The sequence below is a fragment of the Cricetulus griseus genome (genome assembly GCF_003668045.3).
Source record: "Cricetulus griseus strain 17A/GY chromosome 1 unlocalized genomic scaffold, alternate assembly CriGri-PICRH-1.0 chr1_1, whole genome shotgun sequence".
Classification (NCBI taxonomy): Eukaryota; Metazoa; Chordata; class Mammalia; order Rodentia; family Cricetidae; genus Cricetulus; species Cricetulus griseus.
In genome coordinates, this window is record NW_023276807.1 from 85902026 (window position 1) to 85923439 (window position 21414).

At 42.0% G+C, this 21414-nt stretch overlaps 1 protein-coding gene and 1 long non-coding RNA gene across 3 annotated transcripts in view; one reads left to right on the forward strand and one right to left on the reverse strand.

Moving 5' to 3' along the window:
• Positions 1 to 21414, reverse strand: part of Sertad2 (SERTA domain containing 2) — a 113395-nt gene that overhangs the window by 38937 nt on the left and 53044 nt on the right. The gene's annotated exons all lie outside the window — the stretch shown is intronic.
• Positions 4855 to 21030, forward strand: LOC113832389. The gene is made up of 3 exons (XR_003479662.2): positions 4855 to 5000; positions 16197 to 16319; positions 20303 to 21030. It is a non-coding gene; the product is annotated as an uncharacterized LOC113832389 (long non-coding RNA).

Genomic DNA, 21414 nt, shown 5'->3' on the forward strand with positions numbered 1-21414 from the left:
AAATACAAGAGATGCTTCTACAGGGCTCTCAGGAAAGACTACCCCACTGTGGCACAGTAGGTCACATGGTGACTGAACCTTGCACAATTTAACAATCAACACAAGTGAGAGGTCACTAAGCTGGGTTGGTAGGCACTGAGACAATGATTGATTTTAGGGCAGCCAGACAAGGACATCAATCAAGGTCACTACAAGCAGATGGAGAGGCTGAAGCAAAGACAGGGAGGTGGAAAAAAAAGCAGGACACCAGCATGTACTAGTGGTTAAATTCTAGGAGAGAGTGGCAATGCCAAACATCAAAGAGATCAATTGGAGCAGAGCCTTGAAGGCGAGGAGGAGTCAAGAAGCGATTTTCCATGGCAGGATGGCAAGATCTGATTTTAAATTTAAGACATTAAATCTACAACTATTCCTAAACTTGACAGAATGATCTTAGAATTTACTTAGAACCAACAGATGAGACAGGGTCTTAGCCATGTAGCTCTGGCTGCCCTGGGGAATTTACCATGTAGATCAAGCTGGTGTAGACCTCACAGAGATCTATCTTCCTGCTTCTTCCTCTGGAGTTCTGGGATTAAAGTCATGCACCATCACACATCAAGACAGGGTTTCTCTGTGTAGCCCTGGCTGTCCTGGAACTAACACTGTAGACCAGGCTGGCCTCGAACTTGTAGAGATCTGCCTGCCTCTGCCTCCTGAGTGCTAATATTAAAGGCGTGTGCCTCCACTGCCTGGCCACACCTGTCTTTTTTTTGTTTGTTTGTTTGGTTTTTCGAGACAGGGTTTCTCTGTGTAGCTTTGGATCCTTCCTGGCACTCACTCTGGAGACCAGGCCTGGCCACACCTGTCTTAAAAATAAATTTTGAAAAGATTGTTTTAGATTTATTTTTATTTTATGTATATGAGTGTTTGACCTTCGTGTAGCACCCCATGTGAGTGCTTGGTGTCACAGAAGTCAGAGGAAGGCACTGGATCCCTTAGAACTGGAGAGATTAATGGTTGTGAGCCACCATACAGGTTCTGGGGATAAAGCCAAGACCTCTGCAAGAGCAACAAGTGTTCTTAACACTGAGTGAGCTATCTCTCCGGCCTCTTAATTTTTTTTTTTTTTTTGAAAGGAGTCCAAACTCTAAAAGCTATAGTAATTGAGGGTTGGGTTCTGGTGTATAAGAAATGAAGTGAATCTGAATTGAATACATGAAACAGCCCTGTAAACTACAAAGGCTTAGTATTTTCTAGAAGGTGTTATTGACGACACATGCACTGTGGCCATGGGAGGAAAGTGAACATGGCATTCCTCTTCCACACAACAAGCAACATACCAGAGATTAAAATAACATTAAGAGTCATAAACAAAAGCTGAGCAGTGGTGGCACATGCCTTTAGTCCCAGCACTGGGGAGGCAGAGGCAGGCAGATTTCAGTGAGTTTGAGTTCAAGGCCAGCCTGGTCTACAGAGCCACTTCCAGGACAGTCAGAGCTGTTACAGAGAGAAAACTTATCTCAAACAAACAAACAATCAAAAAAAAAAAAAAAAAACCATAAACATAAGAAAAGTTGGAAGAAATCACAGGTGAAAAGTTGATTTCAGGACTAGATAAAAACTTTCCAAATAAACAGGGGAAAAAAGATAAAATGACCACATTTAAAAATTCGAATACATAGGAAAAATTGAAAAAAAAAAGACAAACTAGGAAAAATATTTGCAACACAGACAACAAAGACTAGCCTTTAGATTCTACAAATCATCTAGGAAAACATCAGCATTAAATTAGAAAAACACTTGCCGGGAGGTGGTGGCGCATGCCTTTAATCCCAGCACTAGGGAGGCAGAGGCAGGTGGATCTCTGTGAGTTCGAGACCAGCCTGGTCTACAAGAGCTAGTTCCAGGACAGCTTCCAAACCCACGGAGAAACCCTGTCTCGGAAAAAAAAAATTAGAAAAACACTGAAACCAAGTTGCCATTAGAAGAAGGAGCAAAAGGCAGAAGCTAATAAATACATAAAAATACAAATTCACCTAATAAAAGCCATATAAATTTTAAAAGAAATAGAATTTCCATGTATCAGGCTGGCTGGGGTTGTTTATAAGTGATGAGTATAAAGTGGGCAGGGTTGTTTCATATTTGCTGATGGGATATAAATTGATTTGACCTCGAGCAGAACACGGTTTTGGTCACGTGCACCAAGAACCTTTTTAAATGTTCATATCTGTAATGCAGAGATTTCACTTCTAGCAATTTGTCCTACTAAATTAACCAGAGTTCTGCATATACTCAACAAATGTGGATTTAATGCCCACTATATGTCCTAGGTCACAGAAGCTAGGAACATGAGAAAATAGACTAAAGCTAAACAGACGACATTGAGTCAGGACCTGCAGGAAGTGAGGCTGCAGGCCAAGCAACTCTCAGGCAGAAGGGTTTGCTAAAGAGAGAACATCAAATGCAAGCAGGCCTCACAGGCAGGAGGATGAGGAGGTAGAGGTGAGGGGTGTTGGGTTGGGTTCACAGAGGGCATGTTGTGGAGGACCTTATAAGCCAAAGCGTTAAGAGGGCTGCATTTCTCTATTTCCTTGTCTTTTCTAACTTTGAGGTGCTGCCTACATTCCTGGGCTCCTGTCCACTTCTTGCAGCTTCAAAGCACATTGTTCAACCACTATTTGTTACCTCATTTCCTCAGCCTTCTCCTTATAAATACTCCCATGGTTACAAACGCACAACTATATATAATCCATAGCAGTGCCCCATCTCAAGAACTGTAACCTAATCACATTAAGTCCCTTTCCCCATGTATAGTAGTAACACAGGAAGAACATTATCCAACCTCCACACCAGGCAATTATGGGGACCGCTGAATCTCAGGCACCGTTTGTTGGGTTTTCTGTAACATGTGGGTGGAGGTAGCACAGTAAATTACATATGGGTCATAAAAGCTTAGCTTGGTGACTCCCAGTAGGAGCAGAGGTGGATGACAGAAAAGTGTAGAGGAAGGTCTGAGAGACTGATGACTTTTTCCAAAACATCTTTCTGTATCCTGCCCAAACCCATGGAACTGGGCTATTGAGGCACAGGCACAAGGAATGGACAAACCTCCCTAGGAGATTTGTAACCTCTAAGATTCAATTATGCCTTAATTTTCTTATCTGAAAAAATACAATAATAAATGTCCCACCAATCTCTCAGGATCATGAGAAATCAATTTAATGTATGTGGAAGCATTTTACAAAGGCTTTGTATCACTGTTGATCATTAAAGGAAACTCAGGCAGATAGGAAACATTGGTGGTAGACAAAACAGTTCATTCAGAGAAACTTACAAACCAAACAAAACTATACTCCCAGAAAGAGTACTACAAAGCCCATGTATCATACCCCATACATTAATACACATTCCCCAGCCATTTACTCTTAATTTCCCTCTTACCCTCCTTTTTTTTTTTTTTTTTTTTTTTTGTGTGTGTGTGTGTGTGTGTAGCCCTGGCTGTCGTGGAACTCACTTTGTTGATCAGGCTGACCTTGAACTCAGATATCTACGTGCCTCTGCCTCCCAAGTGCTGGGACTAAAGGTGTGTGCCTCTACCACTCAGGTTTTAATTTTCAGTATATATGGCTTTCCCCTTAAGTCAATGACTGTAAATGGAGGTTTAAAAGAGAGAATGAAATAGGCAAGAAAGAAAGAATGAATAAAAACAGCTAACTACAAGGATTTTTAAAACACTGTTAACTGATTTTTTTTTTTTTTAATGTCCTAATCTGGGATGGCTTAAAGCTCTTACTTCAGTACAATATATTAGTACTCTAATGATTCCCAATCATGAGAAAAGGAAATATCAATGCTGCCTGTGCAAATTACGTAACAACACTGACCACACAACTGTATATAGAAAGATTTTCATAGGGCATCCATGTGTTAAGCAAGTCTGATACACCTAGAGATAAATTTAAGGTCTCTATAAAACTCAAGAGTATTGAACTCTAGTGCGCTATAAAAATGTGAAGTTCCTGTATGAACTATGGTTGCAAATCTACACATGTTCTGCTGATGCAAAAGAAGGTCCCCAACACCCTAAGTACTCAATAAATCTGTGTTGTTCAGGAAACTGTGACACTGTCACCCATGTGGATGAGGATGGTGACTGTCCAGCTGCTGCTGTGTACGTGACAGCAGTACCACGCCTTTAAAATGGTGACTACCCTTGAAATTGCACAGCATGCACAGATTACAGTACAGTCTTCAAGAGCCAGACATTACTCTGCCGTATGCTCGGGGAACTAAGGCTCGGAGAACATACCTCTGTTTGGGCGGCAGAGCCCACACTGGGAATTTGCATCATTGCAAATTTACAGTATTACTTTGGTTAAATGTCAAATGAAGGCTCTTTGCCAAAGCACATTCTAAAAACAAACTCAGATGAGAACTATGTGTGGTGATCTGTCTGTCTACCTACCTATCTAGCGGCATGAATCAGAAAAACTTTAAGATATCTTTTTTTTTTTTTAAATATAGCCTGCCTTTTTCTTTTTAGTATGCCCACACACCAGCTAGTTTCTATAAACAGCTTTAGCTTAGAGTGAAATTTTACAACTGAATCTTAGACACTTAAATAGAAAATGTTAAGTTGCTTTTAGCTAGTAAAAAGCGTTAGCTTAAAGACAAAAAGCCCCACAAGTACAGGTTTCACAAGCATTTGTGCTAGATGGAAGGCTGCAGGTAACCCAGTGTTTTCTTCACCATTGTCTGTATCTCCAAAGGACTGCTACTATGCTTACTTCCGTGCTGTTCCAAGCCCACACACGCTGATGACACATGCAGAGCCTAAAATGCCATGATGAGCCATCGGGTGGGGCATGAAGCTGCTCTGCCTAAAGTTTGCTGGCATGCGCCCACCACACCATGGGTTCTGCATGCAACTCCTCAAGCAGCCACCCCAATCCACTCTTCTCACCCCAGTCAGCACGAAGTTCATTACAGCTCCTTGAGTCACGCATCACCTTGACTTCGTGAGTATGTCGACAGAAGCTCTTCACTGAGTCTGGCCACTGTTATGCCATTAGATTTTGGTTCTTTTTAGAGGGAAACCATACAGAGATTATTTATAATGAAGTATAATTTAGAGCAAGCTATAGTCAATATATTTGACATTTTGTTTGTTGGTTGGTTGGTTTTTTGAGACAGGGTTTCTCTGTGTAGCTTTAGAGCCTATCCTGGCACTCGCTCTGGAGACCAGGCTGGCCTCGAACTCACAGAGATCCGCCTGCCTCTGCCTCCCGAGTGCTGCGATTAAAGGCGTGCGCATTTCTAAGAACACTGACTGACTTTGAAGTCAAATATTCCTGGGACACACAGGGTTTCAAGTTCTAGCTTGACCTAGCACTGATCTTAATATGTTAAAAAAAAAAGTTAGAAGCTAGTTATGGTGGCACACTCATGAGCTGAGGCAGGAGAATCATAAGTTTGAAGACAGGTTAGGCCCCATAGCAAGACCATGCCTCCAAAAGGAGGCAGAAGGTAGGGGCCACAGCTCTGCCTGGTGCTGCTGTTGAGGACAGTGGGATTGGTTACCTTGCTGGTGGTCTCTGGTGTTGGAGAACCCTGCTGCCTATCTCCAGCATGCTTAGTCAGCACCGCACTGTGACAGATTTTACGGAAGGGCTGTGACAATGCTGTAGTGCCAAAGAGAGACGGAGCTCCATCACAGTATTAGGTCAGGCTGGAGGACAGGAAAAAGCTACTTTTATTGAATAAATCTCAGCTGACCAGCATTCAAAATGCACTCTGCCACTGCGATTGAATATAAAACCAGTCCCACTATTTTTGTATAACATTATCGGAATTTACTAATGCCATTACGTATATAATGTATATAATGTAATACAATTGTGAGGTCCTAGGCAAAGCTTAATCAAGATTGTCTCACTAACCACCAAAAGGTTAAGCCTCTCAACTGTCTCGTCTCACCAGTATAACTCACTATCTCTGTTGAGACTTTGAATTGCTGACCCCCTTTCCTACATCTGCCTTACACTGAGATTACAGGCATGTGCCACCATGTCAGCGGCTGCCATGTCCAGCTAAATTCTGAATTGTTAATGATCTTGTCCCTTTTCTTAATTATACTGCAAGAGGAAAACACAATAAAGGCTAAGAAGGATCAGCTACTTTCTTCAATGGCTTTAAAATGCAAGAGCCCTGAGGTGGGCTCTGGCATTTAACCCCAGCACTCTGGAGGCAAAGGCAGGCAGATCTCTGAGATCAGGAAGCCAGCATGGTCTACAGAGAGTTCCAGGACAGCCAGGGTTACACACAGAAACTCTGTCTCGATAAACAAAACAAAATGCAAGGAACAGGAGCTTGGCAAGTGAGCCCTGAGAAAGAGAGAACACATACAAAAAGTGTAGAGGGCTTGGAGTAGACATACATAACCATCTTTCTGGTGCCATTGTGCTGGTGCTAATTACAGACACAGATACTTCTGTGGCCCAGGGTTGAGGGCTAGGGGCTTCAGTGGTACACCCACAATCACCAGTTTAAATGACTTCGGGTCTCTGTTTCTCATAACTGAGGTTATAAGGCTAAGGGCTGGAAGGATGACCAAAAGTGCATCCTCATGTTCTCAGTGTCCCCAAAGGCTGCTATTCATTAGGCATTTCATCTACATTCTAGGTGAATATATATAAAAAATATATATTTATAAATATAAGTATATATAACATTATAATAAATACATATAAGAATAAAGTTAGATATATTGCCTTTTATGAGGCTTTGTGTTTTTATTAAAATATATATACTATGTTATTTATATAGCATATATAATATAAATATATTTGTTTTATATTTATAATATAAATATAATTTTATATATTATATAAGAGCTATATATAAATATATATAATATATATCCTCCTTAGGGACTCCTATTCATACCTCTCAGGCCAGAACAGCATGAGTGTAGACAGCTCGGCTATGCGAGTCTAAGATATCAACAGTTTTTTTGTTTTTTTTTTAACCTTAGCAAATACTACCCCAATAAAATCAGTCTTCCCTTTAAATTCAGGGAAGGCTGTGATACAGATCCATGGCAGAGCACAGACTTCACATGCATAGGGCTCCGGGTTCAATCCCTCGACTATAAAAACAAACAAGAAACACAAAGGACAAGCTAAAGAGATACAACATAGGTAAAGGAATTTATTGAACCTGGTTGCTTAATTTATCGAACCTGGTTCTACTGAGGAGGAAAATGAATTAAAGTGCCAAAGAAAAGAAATAGCTTTGTATTGGTTGGTAATTAATAGTAATGGCTGCCATGGCGACTTGAATTTACTCATTGGTACTTTCCTGTAAGGCTCTCCATGATTTTCTACATACACTAACTTTTATCATAACAACAAATGTTGAATTTCCCGAGGATATCTGCATAAGGGAAAGATATCTAGAACACAAAAATACTGAGAACCCCCAGCTGAGCACTAAATACAACACCTGCTGTTCCCTGCTCCTCCTGGACAGCCTGAGGGGACACCTTAGTCTGGGGCTGGGAGAGGCAACTCTGAAGTGAAGAACGCTATGCTGTTCTCATGTCTAAGGTGGAGAAGGCTCAGATCACACACAGGGCAAAGTGGAAGTGAAGTGGGCGAGTGTAAATAAGGAAACCAAAAACTGAGACAGGTTGATTGGGCCTTCAAAGAGAAATGTTATCTGAGCCTAGGGAAGCCACAGCAAAGGAGCGCACAAGCTCAACACTTCCAAGAGCCCAAGGAGTCCACACACAAGTTTTGCTGAATACCGAGTACAGGGCAAAAAAAGGTCTCAATAGTTAGGATCACCTAATGAAGCTGACAGTGCTAGACCCCCAGAGGAAGAGAGGAGTGCTGGGAGGAAAAATGGGGGGAGGGGGGAGCGGGCTTTGATGTCTATAAAGTACCTCTTAAGATTCAGATGAAGTAAAACTTCATCACTTAAGATATTACTCCTGCCGGGCGTTGGTGGCCCACGCCTTTAATCCCAGCACTCGGGAGGCAGAGGCAGGTGGATCTCTGTGAGTTCAAGACCAGCCTGGTCTCCAGAGCAAGTGCCAGGATAGACTCCAAAGCTACACAGAGAAACCCTGTCTCAAAAAAAAAAAAAAAAAAGATATTACTCCCTTTTTTCTTTAAGATTTTATTTATTTATTTATTTATTTATTTATTATGTATATAACATTCTGCTTCCATGTATTATCTGCGCATCAGAAGAAGGCACCAGATCTCATAATAGATGGTTATGAGCCACCATGTGGTTGCTGGGAATTGAACTCAGGACCTCTGGAAGAGCAGTCAATGCTCTTAACCTCTGAGCCATCGCTCCAGCCCTATTTTTTTTTTTTTTTTTTAATTTTCATGTATATGGGTGTTTTGCCTGGTTCCCTTGGAAGTCCCTGGATCTCCTGGAACTGGGGTGACAGATGATTGTGAGCTGCCTGATGGGTGCTGGGAAACTAACCTGGTTCCTCTGCAAGAGCAGCAAGGGTTCTTAACTGCCAAGCTATCTCTCAAGCTCAAATATTACTCCTGTTAATTCAGGTATAAATTCACAGATGAGAACTTTGCTTTGAAAAATTAAACTTCAAAGAACATGTGGGCAACATACCACAAATAATCCCAGAACTCATCCAAACTGAAAAGGGCATCATACAGCTATTGGTAAATGTTATAATTTATTCTTGAACATGTAGGCTTTCTAACTCAGAGTTTATTCCCAAACCTTTAACTATTTTATAGACTAAAAAAAATAACTTTTACTAAGTAAAATACTAATTGAAAAACCCAAAGAACAATAGAAGTTATTCTTCTCCAGGAATAACTCCCACTGTTATTATGAGATGAGCACACACAGATTTGAAGAAAAATACTCCATAACACCTCAGAGCCACATGTGAGGGTTTCCTAAGACTAAAAGAAGAGCAGAGTCTGTTACAGGCTCAGTTCTCAAATAGGTAAACATCCAACCAATCAGCAATTTCCTGTTACTTTTAACGAATAAAATTACCCTGCATAAAATGGTTGCATCTCAGATATATTAGCCCTCCTTTGCAAAGGTGGTTTAACAAGTTTTTAAAGTACACTAAAGGCTCTCTTCAGACAACAAAACCGATACACCGAGGTCAAGCTTGCTATCCGTAGTCAGTGTCACCATTACTTATGACCTTACTAGGAGTTACAGCAAAAAATGTTTCATTAGAACGTTTTTAAGTTCACTACTATGTGGCTGGGGACGTTATTTTTCAACACTAACCATGCAGATCACAGTGTCCCAAAAATACATAAGCTTTCTCTCTGTAGAGATTTCTGTTTTGTTGTGTTTTGTTATTGTTTGTGTGTTTGTTTTGGAGAATGGATATGACAGTGATAACAGGGGACAACTTTAAGGCTGGAAGAGGTCTGGGGAGTTCATCTAAGACTTTCACTTAACATAGTCATTGGTTCCATTTACTGAGGAGTATCTGCTTGGCTGTGAATTCTTTTAGGAAAGTATACTAGAGAGTTTGACATGATTTTAAATTGCCAACTACCCATATGGGTTTAATGAACTTCTTTGTGGTTGTTGTTTTAAAACTAACAAACAACCACAAAAAAAAGGTGAATAAAAGTAAAATGTTCTTCCCCAAGTGGACAAAAACTTGGGCCTTCTAATGGTTTCCAATGCATTGTTTTTTATAACTTGGAAACTGATTGGGTGACATTCAATCTCCGAGATTAAAATCACTTAGTGAATATTGTATTGCTCCACTGCTCTCACTGTCATTTTGGCATGTGGGGCCCCACACTGCTGCTTCTGCTGGTGCACTTACCAGCTAATGAAACCTAGCCTCGGAGCAGCTGCCTGAATCTATGTCAAACTGCATCTGGCATCCATCTATCTTCCAGCCATCGAAATTCACCTCTGAAATCATACAAAGCAGTGAGAGCTTGCTCCCCGGGCCACGACAACACACCAGCCTTTGTTTCATCAAGACTGAGAAGCAATTTTAGACTCATGTTTTGTTATTTTATTTTAAATTTGCTACATGTTTTTGAATGGTGGCTTTTGAAAGGATCAGGGGAAAGTTGCTTTAAATACAGATACTACCAAGACCTGAAAATATTCTGTAAATATTTCCTAGACCATCATCGGCACAAAAGCAGAATGCTGAAGGGTTTGCCAGTAGACACAATGCTGCCGACGGATCCCAGACAAGGAGGCGAGGCTGCTTACAATTCTTGAGTTGTCACGGTTGTTAAATATGCTGCACCACAAAACCTCCCAGTCCTCGAGGCATTCTCCCTATCAGCTCCGTGGCATTAGCAGAAATGCTGTTTTAGCAAGAAAATTATTGACGTGCACTCGAGACATTATTTTCAAAAACCATTATTTGAGAGACTAGTTTTCCTTAGTGCACACACACATTATTTTAAGATACAGTATTTAAATGATACACTCTTGCAGGCATGGTAACACTGCAATACAGCACTGAGGAAGCAGAGGCAAGAACATCTCAAGTTCAAGGTCTTCTAACACTTTAGTTGGCTCACTTTATAATAACTGGCTTTCTTCTGGTCTTCTGATGAGAATGGCCTGTATATACTAGGACATTATTTTCTTTAACTGTGATGACTACAATATGAGCCACAAAGGAGTATAAGAAACATGTGCCAAAGAATCTACAAGGAGATTCAAGTCGCAGATGGTGCCTAAAACTGACCTCAAACAGAAATGGGGGCGGGAGGAATTTTGTTGTTGTTGATTATTTATTTAACTTTGCCTCCCAAGTGCTGAGATTAAAAGCATGCGTCACCATGTCAGCTTCCTTACACTTTTAAATATGCACTGGGTATTGAACCCTGGTCCTTGGAGCATGCTATTCAAATGCTCTACTGCTGAGCTATACCCTCAAGGCCAGCCCTACACTTCCAAAATCCCTGTGGTAATTGCTTGTACTATTTCAAGCTTTTTGTCATTATATAATTCAGTAACAGAAATTTCTTATACACTAGTATATAACTGATGTCATATTATCCATTGCTGGAACTTAGTTTTTTTAATGAACCTAAACAGAAATTCTATACTGATTGAACAATTATTCTCTCCTGTCTTGACCCAGCCTCTGATAGCCTGTTTTACTTAACTCTGTCTCTATGGGCTTATTTTAGGCACCGCACATGCCAGCACATAATATCTGTCCTTTTATGTCTGTTTTCTCTCACTTGGTATGTTTTCCAGATTCATAAATTTTGTGGCATTTTATTTTTTTTTCTGTTTGTGCTTTGAGACAGGACCTCATTTTGTAACCCAGGCTGGACTCAAACTCCTGGTGATCCTCCTGCCTCAGCCTCCCAAAAGTTAGGATTATAAGTATTCAACATCAGGCCTAGAAATGACCCGCTGCACTCGTGCGCTTACGCGCCACCATCTTATATTGTAGGGATAGCCCACATTGTGTTTACCTACTCAATTCTGGATGAAGATTTGGGATTTCTAACTTCTGGTTATTGAGAATGATGTTGCTACAAACACTTTCATACACATATCTGTGAACTCTTACTGTTTCCATTTTGGGAGGAATATACCTAGAAATAGAATGGAACTGTTGGATTATATTTTAATGCTATGCTTAACTTTCTCAGGAACCAAATGATGGCTTTTAAAAACAAATCTTTTGAAACTTTTTGTCCTTGTAACAATAGATCATACTTTGCAGTGAGTTAAGTACTCTTGCTGTGTTCTGGAGGCCAGTTCTCAGTGCTCACCTGACCTACACAGCTCACACTCCTCCTCCAGGAGGAGGAGTCTCCTTTGTCTACATGGCTTCCAGGACTGTTCACACCTGGTTTTCTTCCCTTTTCACAGGTCCACACTTCTCAGCCACTCCCAGAAGGTTTCTTTTCCCTTTCTCTGGCCTCTGAAACTGTCCCAGTGGTTCAGTTCCCTGGTCTCTTCACTGAACTTCATTTACCTAGCTTCATCATCTTAAATGCAACTTTCAAATGTGTTATTTCCAGCTTGTATTTGTCCCTCTGAACTCCGACTCAAGGTTCCAACTGGAAATGTGGACATACAGAACTCAGTATCTCTCCTCCACTTCCCCTAAGAGCTGCATTATTGGTGCTTATTCCTTCTCAGCTAATGACACTCCAATCTAACAGGAAATCCTGTTCTCAATCTCTCACCCCAACTCCTCCCCACCCACCCATTCATTCATCCATCCATTCACCTACCCACCCATACATACATCCACCCACCTACCCATTCACCCATTCACCCATCCATCCATCCATCCATCCATCCATCCATCCATCCACCCACCCACCCACCCCAGGGCTGGGATGTAGATGAGGGGTAGAGGATTTAGTATATATAAAGCCCAGACTCCAGCCCACAACTACAGCACACAAAACAACCTGAACATGGATGAATCACTTAACCATGACTCTAGTACACCAGCCCTCTCTGAATCACTGTCACCTCTTATACCAGGGGCACTGACATAGCTTCTGAAGGTTGTACTTTTCCTTGTCCCCTAAGTTTCATTTTATTTTTAATTATGTGTATATGTGGAAGCGTATATGTGAATGCAAATGTCCACAAATGCCAGAAGAGAGTTCAGAACCCCTGGAGTTAGTACTACAGGTGGTTGTGAGCCACTCATTTTGGGTGCTGAGAACCAAACTTGGGTCTTCTGAAAGACCTGTATGCAGAGCCCTCTTCAGCCTAGTTTGTTCTCTTTCCTCCTCCTTACCATTGGTCTTCAACTGTCTCATCTCAACATAGTCAAAATGGTCCTTTTTATTTTACTTTTTAGATTTCATGTGTTGGAGTGTTTTGTATTCATGACAGTATGAGCACCATGTATGCCTGCCACCCTTGGAGGTCACAAGAAAATACCAGATCCCCTGGAACTAGAGTTTGGAATAGTTGGGAACCACCATATTTTTCTGGGAACTCAGGTCCTCTGCTAGAATAGCCAGTGCTCTTAAATGCTGAGCCATCTCTCCATCCCCCAGAATTGTCCTTTTAAAGATGTAGGCTGGGTCATGGCATTCTCCAAATAAAAGTGAACGCCCCCTTTTCAATAAATCAGTAAAAGATAAAAGGCTCAACACCTCCTCTCTAAATCATAATTGCTCTCCTTGCTCTGTAAGACCCCCCCCCGCCCGGAAAGCTCAGGCCTCCGGGATCTCAGCCCAGGACCTCGTTCACCCCAATCAGCAAGCAGATTCGAAAGCTTGATGCAAACTGCAGGCTTTATTAAAGCTTAGCGAGCTAACTCCATGGTGGATGGCTAGGAAAGACAGCTCGAACCAGCTGCCTAGAGATCTTATAGGGCAGCATAAGGGGAGTGTCTAGGGGTCAGGATTGGTGTGCCTCCAGGCTTGAAGGGCTTGCCCTGTGTTGATTGGTCAACTGGTTGTTATGGCCCAGAGGCCCTCCCAGGGTGGTTGCTATGCTCTGCACGTCATTGCTCTGCGCTTGTCCGTAAAGCACACCCAGAGCCGTTAAAGCATAGCGCCACCAGCTAACTTCTGATTGGTTCCTTGCCACGAGGCAGGCGTCTGACCTCTTAGTGACTAAGACAAGGTCAGACAAGCACATGTTCGGCTGTTATGGCTACCGAAATGGGGATGAAGGGGCCAGCTCCCCTTTCGGCAGCCATAACACCCGAACATGTGCTTGCCATAAACTTGCCTTGGTCACTTAGAGGTCAGATGCCTGCCTTGTGACAAGGAACCCATCAGAAGTTAGTTAGTCACTAAAAAGTCAGATGCCTGCCTCCTGACAAGGAACCAATCAGAAGTTAGCTGGTGGCGCTATGCTTTACGACCTGGTTGTGCTTTACGGACAAGCGCACAGCAATGATGCCCAAAGCATAGCAACCACCCTGGGAGGGCCTATGGGCCATAACAACCAGTTGACCAATCAACACAGGGCAAGCCCTCCAAGCCTGGAGGCACACCAATAGTGAGCCTGTGAGTACCCCTAGACCCTCCCCTATAAGATCTCTTGGGAAGCCCTAGGAGCTGTCTTTTGCTAGCCATCCGCCATGGCGGGTGGGTGAAAGACCCGAGCTAACATGGGGTTAGCTCGTTAAATTACAATAAAGCCTCGTGCAGTTTGCAGCAAGCTCTCGAATCCACCTGGTGATTGGGGTGACCGTGAACGTGGCCTGGGACCCCGGATACCTGAGTTTTCCGAGGGTCTAACAGGGAGCTGGTCCCTTCAGCTCATTCTTATTCTACCAACATCTTCTTTCCTTTGCTAATCTTTGAAAGTTTATTTAGGCAGGTTATTCCTCCTTGGAGCTTTCTTCCTCCAGGTCTAAATTGGTCATAGCTATAGTATGGTTCTCTAGAGTAACAGAACTTACAGAATGTGTGTGTGTGTGTGTGTGTGTGTGTGTGTGTGTGTGTGTGTGTGTGTGTGTAGTCTTTTTTTTTTAATAAAGGGAATTTATTCGAATTACTTACAGGCTTCAGTTCAGCTAATCCAACAATGGCTGGCTGTGAATGGAAAGTCTAAGAATCCACTAGTTGCTCAATCCACAAGGTTGAATGTCTCTATTGGTCTTCAATATATGCTGGAATCCCAAAAAAGTAGGCCCCAATGCCAGTGAAGGAATGGATGTATTAGCAAGACAAGGGCAAGCAGGCAAACAGAATCTTTGGCTTCCAGCAGAAGGTGTGGTCCAGACTAAAGGTGTATCTTCCCTCCTCAAGATCTGGATCAAAAAGGTGTGTGTCTTCCTACCTCAAAGATCCAGACTAGAGGTGGGTTCACCCACTTCAAACTAAACAAAAATAATCTCTCACAGGTGTGCCCTCCATTTCTGGATTGTAGTTCATTCCAGATGTAGTCAAGTTTACAACCAAGAATAGCCATCCCAAGTCCACCCCTTGTCAACCCAACACAATCACATCTCCTTATGTCAAGATTAATTTCCAAATGAAAACAACAACCAGATCATAATAACACCTAAACGTGATAAAACTATCCAATGTACAATCACAAACACATTATATACTTAACCCGGTCATTATATGGTATAACTGTCCCTCATACAACTGCAAATGTATTATAAATATAGAATGAATGGCAATGTCCCTTGGGGAACATTCCTTTAGTATCTCAAATTTAAATATGATAACCATTGATATTCTCTTAATGGATATTACATCACAATGGCTATTTCCCTTACTTCCTGCAGGACTTGGTATAAATGCTCCTGCTCTCTGTCTTCAAATCCTAAACTTGCAATTCACTGCTATTGTAATCCTTTTCCTATTTTTTAACCCCTAAACATTGCTTTAATTTTTTCCCTCAAAGTATTTATCATCTCCTAGTAATTCAATGGACTATGACACTATTCACTTTGCTGGGCAGTGGCAGCAAGGGTGGCGGTGGACACTGTTAATCCCAGCGCTCAAGGAGGGGGTGGGCAGAATTAGATGGATCTCTGTCAGTTCAAGGGCAGCCTAATCTACAAATTGAGTACCAGGACAGGTAGGGCTGTAACACAGAAAAACCCTGTCTTGAAACAAACAAAAACTATAGGCTTCATTTTCCTATATTTCCCTCAGAATATTTTTAATTGTATTTATGTTGTTTTTGACTCTGTTGTTTTTTTACTTGTCCTTTTACATTGTTTCTTACTGAAATTTTATGCACAAAACAAAAATTTCCCTAAAATATTTATTTCATTATTTATTTTATGTGAATTCGTGGTCAGAAGAGGGGGTCAGGTCTCCTAGAACTGGAGATACAGAGAGTTGTGAACCAGGGTCCACAAGAAAAAGTGCCATCTCCCCAGCCCAGACTTTTGTGTGCGTGTGCGTGTGCGTGTGTTTTGTTTTTTTTTTTGGTTTTTTTTTTTTTTGGTTTTTGAGACAGGGTTTCTCTGTGTACCAGATCTGACTGTCCTGGAACTCACTTTGTAGACCAGGCTGGCCTCAAACTCATTGAGATCTTCCTGTCTCTGCCTCCCAAGTGCTAGAATTAAAGGTGCGCTCCACCACTGATAAGCTTTTGTTTTTCAAGAAAGTTTCTCTGTGTAGCCTTGGTTATCCTGGAACTCACTGTGTAAACCAGGCTGGCCTCAAACTCAGAGATTCACCCTGCCTCTTTCTCTCATGTGTTGGGATGAAAGGCTACTACCTGACTTTTTTTTTTTTTTTTTAAACTAGTATTTCTAGCTGCTACAGACTGGATCAGCACTGTTCTGGGATACTGAATACAGACATGGCTTGTAGAATGCGTCCATCAAGACCTCTGCTACTGTTCCCTAAGCAGCATGTCAACTTCTCTAGGTATCTTCTACTCAGGCACTAGATTAGCTGCTGGGAAATGTAGAGCCCTCTACTCACCCCCGTCCTCAGAGTTCACAATCCAGTGGAGTTCTACAGAGCTTATAATTACAATTTTCAAGTTGTATTTCATTTTGAGATTGTATTTCTACATGCACTTGTAAGAAACATCCTGGGAGACCCAATGCACCCTTTACCCAGCCTCCTCCAATGGTAATTAACAACTTGCACATCTATAGCATAGGGTTTTGCCACTGATAAAGGATGCAGAGCTTTGCTACTGTTCCACAAATCTCTTGGGTAGCCATTTTACCATCTGTCCTTTTCCTGGAATCTGATCTGTCATCCATTTCTATGATTCAGTCAGTCATTTTTTAAAAAATGTTGTGTATGTGGAATAATACAGTATGCAACTTCTCTGGACTGGCTTGTTTCACTCAGCATAGTTCATCCAGTTGTGGCCTGAGTCATTAGCTAGTTCCTTGTCATCACTGACTAGTAGTAAATGAATTATGCTTTGATCATTTATTCAATCAAGAAACTCTGGAATGTTTCTAGGCTGGGAATATTATCAAGTTACTACGGAATTTTTATATGGGTTTTTCCTGTTACTGATGTTTTACATGCGTGATAGAATTTATCTTATGATGGACCCAAATCTTAAGTGGGTGAGATCTTGCCACAGGTATAGATAGTAAAGAATATTCAAGATTAAGGTTTGAAAAACTAATTAGGATGCAGGTGGACTTCAACCATGTTAAACTAGAGAACATGTTAATAATCATGTTTCCAACAATATTGCCTAACAAAAAACTATATTTCTGATAGGATGATGAGGTGTAGATGGGGGTAACTGCTTTGTGCATACAATCTGTAATGCTTGACATTAATGGATATAAACACTTCCTTTAAAAACAAAGAACTCACTAGTACCAAATGCTCTGAGAAATTCGTGACTCTAGAAATGGGCTTTGGAAAACATCTCCCGATAGGAACAGTAGGGAAGTAATAATTAATAAAGGTGAAGAATACAGTGAGGAGAGGACCACTCCTTTTTACCCGACAGTGTTTTTATAGAATGTGCTACACAAATGAATTTCCTGGCTAACTCCGAAGTGTAGAGTGCCAAAATCCTTTTTCTCTCAACCACAGTGGAGAGAGTTCGGCATCACCTTAGTCAGTGTTTTACTGTGTGACACAAGCCTCCAGGACCCCTACCGGGTCACAGGACCCCTGCCCTGTGACCACATTCTTCTAGGCTGCCCACTTGTCTTTTCCTCAGTCTTTCGTACGTCTATACTGGATGTTCTGCTCTCCACAGATACCTTCACAGCAGCTGGGGTGCCTGCCTTTCCCTACTCTTCCTCTCAATCTGTAGAGATTTTTTTTTTTTTTTTTGAAACTCTATAACCTAGTTAGTAAGCTCAGCTCTGGGGCTGGAGCACTGGTGGTGGCTCTTCCAAAGGACTCATGTTCGATTCCCAGCACCCATGTGACAGCTAACAATCATCTCAAATTCCAGTCCCAGGGAACTTAACACCCCCTTCTGGCCTCTGCAGGCATCAGACACACACGTGGTTGCCCAGATATACATGCAGGCAAAACATCCGTATGCATAAAAATACATTTTAAAAACAAAAACAAAACGAAATGAGTAAGAAGCTCCTGAGTGGGGGCATGATTTGCTCGGCTGTGGGCGCACTGCATCTTGTGCAGCCGTGTGGTTCCCACTTCTGTGCTACTGGAAGCTTTGGCTGAAACTCCTAACGTCCCCTTTGATACCTGTACTCCTTTCTTCCACAGTAAAATAGGTTCGAGCCCATCAATGTTCAGACTACATTTCCTCGCCTCTGTTGCTGGCCGGGTGTGGCATGTGGTAATGTTTTGGTGCAGAGGATACAAGAGGTGCTACTTCTGGTCTCTGTCCCACCCACCTTCTCAATTTCTCCTGATTGTGATTTTGTTTGAGGATCTTGCTTCATTGCCTGACTGGTTTAAAACCCTCCTGCCTCAGCCTGGACTACAGGAACTAGCACACCCAGCTCCAGTAGCTGTTTTAATGAGTTTGAGTCGCCCTACACATAGGCAGTGAGACAATAGCTCTGGTGTATTGTTACCCAATCTCTCATCTGTTCTGTTAATGAGTTAATATTTTCAAAAGATACCTCAAAGTCAGTAATACAATTTAAATCTAAATTAAAACACATTATTATACAGAACTCACGGGGTGGTGGTGGCGCAGCACTGCTGGGAGTTAGTCCCAGCACTCAGGAGGCAGAGGCAGGCAGGTCTCTGTGAGTTCGAGGCCAGCCTGGTCTACAGAGTGAGTTCCAAGACAGCCTCCAAAGCCACAGAGAAACCCAGTCTCGAAACCACCCCTCCCTCCCCCCATCCCCACAAAAAAAAAAGAAACTGGGACCTTATTCCAACAGTCTATGAGAACTGGATCCTGCTTCTGACCAGGTGACTGAGCTGGGAAGTCAAACTTCCCTCATTCTAGCCTTTAAATAAGACTGTGTCCTTTGTCTGATACTGACACACCTATGACACAAGTGTCCACAAAGGCCATACTTAAATTATTCTTTCAACATTTGGGATGGGAGTTGAGACAAGGTTTCTATTGCTTGAGCTTTCTGTCCCGGCTGGTCCCTTGGCCCTTGAGCCACAAATAAACACGTGAACACTATATTAGTTATAAAACTGTTGGCCAGTGGCTTGAGCTTCTTATTGGCTAGCTCTGTCTTAATTATTAACCCATTTATATTAATCTCAGTATTTCCACGTGGTCTTATCTTACCAGAGAAGGGTCTAGACCTCTAACTCCTCTGGCAGACATGGTGACTGTTCTGGCAAGCCATCTCTGCCTACCTTTCCCAGAATTCTCCTCATCCTAGTCCCGCCTTCTTCCTGCCTCATTGACTGAACAGTGTTTTATTCATTAACCAATAAGAGAAACATATATACAGAAGGACAACCCCCATCAGGTTTCTCTGTGTGGCTTTGGAGGTTGTCCTGGTACTCGCTCTGTAGACCAGGCTTGCCTGGAACTCACAGAGGTCCTCCTGCCTCTGCTCCTACCTGCTGGGATTAATGGTGTGCACTGCTGCTGCTGCTGCTGCTGCTGCTGCTGCCACCACCCAGCTCAACATTTATTTTCATTATTTTATTTACATGTATGTGTCTGTGTGTGTATGCCATGCGTGTGCCTGCTGAGACCAGACGAGGGTGTTGGATCCCCTAGAGCTAAAGTTACAGAGGGCTGCGAGCCACCATGTGGGTTCTAGGAACCAAACTCAGGTTCTCTGGAAGAGCAGCCAGTACTTTGAACTACTGAGCAATCTCTCCAGTCCTGGGACATGAATTCTTGATTCATAGAAACTGAGATAATAAATGTTTATTGTTTTAACTTAATTTGTTACATAGCAAAGATAACACAAATATAAAAAGTAAATATCAGTGGTAAGAGATTACTATTTTGGAAAGGTATATATACATTTCATTTAGTGATTTTTTTTCTCAAATTTTAAGAAATATTGGAAACTGAGAAGAAATGTTATGAGTGAAAATAAAAGGGATATATAGCTCTCAGGAGTCTGAGGCAGAAAGGTTGGAAGTTCTAGGCCAGTCTGGGCTACATAGTGAGATCCTGTCTCTGACGAGCTATTACTACGGTGTGGTAATAGCTTTGGATACAAGATGCTGGTATAGAAAAGGCATTAGTGGTATTATTTACCCTGTGATGAACTCTGAATGCTGCAATGCTGACGAGCCAGGCAAGATGTTCTTTCTCTCTGGTGCAATAGTGGCAGGAAGGTTATGAGGGTAACCAGCTGCCTGGATTTGAGGCCTGCTCCACAGGAAGGAATTCAAGCCAGGTACTGTAAACTTGGTCAAAAGCCATGGCTCCAGAGATCATAGGTCCTAAGGGGGAACCTCCTACTATTGTTTTACTAAACAGATATGTTGTCTAAATGCTTACACCTTAGCCTTGGCCAGAAGATCTTCTTTTGCATTGAGCAGCTGACTCACAACTGTTCAAAGTGCTGAGAATCAATGACTGTTGAATGGAACATCTCTATCAACCCCCTGCAAGGCTGAGGGACACCCTGAAAGAGGAGGCAGAAAGAACAGAAGGGCTACAGGGTGGGAGAAGTGCTGCAAAATGCTGTCTTCTGAACGTGACATGGTTACCTGCACAACATATGCAAAAGATCCAGCCAAGTTCCGGCAGGCAGCATTAACTGGTCTCAGTGGGCTACCCACCCCCCACCCCCAAAAGAGACAGGAAGGTAAGAGGAGGACATGTTGGGAGGGGTGTCTACAGGGATTAAGGGAGAAGGTGAGGTGGATATGACCAAGATACTCTGTATACATGACCCTAAAAAAGAAAATACCTTTGTTTACAGCTATAACTTGTACATTAGCAACACTGGTCTTTGAAAGTTGCTCAAATAATTAATTTTATTTTAATCTTTTGGACCAAGGATTTCATTTCAAAGTAATAGTCTAAATTATACAATCATAAAGATTTCATAATCTTTCCAATCAAAATAAAATAGCATCTTGATTATAACTGAATGGAATTCTGTGAGATTTACAAAGTGCTATAAAACTCATGAGAGGTATAAATAACAACAATCACATCTCTTTTTTATATTTCTATTTTTTATTAATTTACTTTTACATTCCAATCCCAGTTACCCCTCCCCTTCCCCCCTCCTCCTGCTCCCCTTACCTCCCCCCACCCCACCTCCTGTCTGCTCCTTGGAGAGGGTAAGGCCTCCCCTGGGAAGTCTACTAAGTCTGTCTCATCATATCATTGAGGCAGGACCAAGGCACCCTGCCCCGCAGTGTCTAGGCTGGGCAAGGTATCTCTCCATATAGAATGGGCTCCACTAAGTCAGTTTGTGCATTAGAGTTAGATCATGGACCCACTGCCAGTGGCCTCATATAATTCCCCAGCAGCACCATTGTCACCTATATTCAGGGAGTTTAGTTCGGTCTTATGAAGGTTCCTCAGTCAACAACCACATTTCTAAATGCTTTAGATTCGGGGAAAATTTAAACACCCGAAAATTAAATATGTGTATCTTTAGTC